Source organism: Dipodomys ordii, unplaced genomic scaffold (assembly GCF_000151885.1).
Source record: "Dipodomys ordii isolate 6190 unplaced genomic scaffold, Dord_2.0 Scaffold25, whole genome shotgun sequence".
Classification (NCBI taxonomy): Eukaryota; Metazoa; Chordata; class Mammalia; order Rodentia; family Heteromyidae; genus Dipodomys; species Dipodomys ordii.
The window spans coordinates 12,787,786-12,789,595 of NW_012267241.1; the positions used below are offsets into that span (position 1 = coordinate 12,787,786).

The window sequence follows — 1,810 nt, forward strand, 5'->3', positions numbered from 1 at the left end:
CTAATCATCAGAAAATCTGTGGCCATTTGGGCTGTCAAATAGAAAAACCACAATCACTCAGGGGCCAAAGCTTAATGAAAATGTGTCCTCTTATTTGTCCATATGGAATGGGTCCACAGCACCTGGAATCTGGATAATTCAGTAGATTACTCCCTTCTAGCCAAACATGACCCATTGGTATGGAACTGTGGTTTTAAAAGACATGTGATAGACTAGTGGTAAGGATTTTGTCTCCTTCCAGACAATTACTAATTTACAAATGTTTGACTTTGGATTATTTCGACTTTTTGCAATCACACGGTCACTAATTTGGATACCAAAAATGTAAACTAAGATTTTTCTGCAAAGACAATATCTGAATTTTAAATCGTAGGCTTCACTCATGGTTCAGAACACATTGTGACACCACCAACCCAGTCCAAAGCACAATGGGCTATATACCCACAATGAATAGGATAGCCTACAAGTCAAAAGGGTTTTCCCAGAACATCTTGAAACATGGTTCTATACTGCCATGGCCACAGGTCTGTTCTAAAATACATTGAACTTTTAGAATATTTACACGGTTTCCAGAAAAAAAAAACTAAAGCATGTCAGAGAAAATGTAGATAATCCATAGTTTTAGAATATCTGAGCCTATCAGCAGTCTTGGACTGGCTATTTTATCTCAATGAACGCTACATAACCTTGTGTGTCTGGATTCTCTCACTGAAATAAAAAATATGTGTAGCTGGGCACTAGTGGCTCATGCCTGTAATCCTAGCTTCTCAAGAGGCTGAGATCTGAGGATCACGGTTCAAAGCCAGCCCGGGCAGGAAAGTCCTGAGACTCATCTCCAATTAACCACCAGAAAACCACAAGTAGTGCTGTGGCTCAAGTGGTAGACCACTTGCCTTGAGTTGAAGAGCCGAGGGACAGCGCCCAGGCCCAGAGTTCAAGCCCCAAGACCAACAAAACAAAACAAAAAAGGGGCTGGGAAGGTGGCTCAGTGGTTAGAGCGCTTGCCTTGCATGCATGAGGCCCTGGGTTCCATTCCTCAGCACCACATAAGCAAAAATAAAAAAGGTAGAAGTGGTACGGTGGCTCAAGCTGTAGAGCACTAGCCTTGAGCTGAAGAGCTGAGGGACAGCGCCCAGGCCCAGAGTTCAGGCCCCACGACTTGACCCAAAACAAAACGTTTCCCTTTTGGAAATACACTCAAACAAACATATCTTATTCAGAATTTTTTGAATAAACAAATATGGGTATTATTTATGTAAGTAAATTCATTATCAAGACATCTTGTGAAATAAAACAAAATAAGGCAAAAGGAGATGTGATAATAAAAGAGCAATGGGTCCAAATAGTTATTTGTAAGCACATTTTATATTTTTGGTAAGAATTTAAAGGTCATCTTAATGGCTGCAAAGACTATTGACAAAGCAAGTGTAATATTTGGGCACTTACCCTTGTGCTTTCTTATTCAAGACTTGTCCTCTACTACTTGAACCTTAGCTACATTTCCAGGTTTGGGGGAGTGAACTGAAGATAGAAGTCTTATAGACTTTCTTGCCCTGGCTGGCTTTTAGTCCCCATCATCAGATCTCAGTCTCTGAGTAGCTAGGATTATAGGTGTGAGCCACTAGTGTCCAGCTGACTTCCATTTCTTGAGTAGGTGGGAAAATAGGCATGAGTCATTGTACCTGGCCTAACTTGGCATAATTTTCTTAGAGCAGAAAATATTTTTATGCATAGAAGCTTATCAATCTAGCCACAACTCTAATTATAAAATCTATCATAAGGTAAGCATTTCTTTCTCTTTGTTTCTTAT

The 1,810-nt window shown here is 40.1% G+C and overlaps 1 pseudogene; it reads right to left on the bottom strand.

Moving 5' to 3' along the window:
- Positions 1-500, bottom strand: LOC105984638 (annotated as a pseudogene).
- Positions 501-1,810: the final 1,310 nt, after the last annotated feature.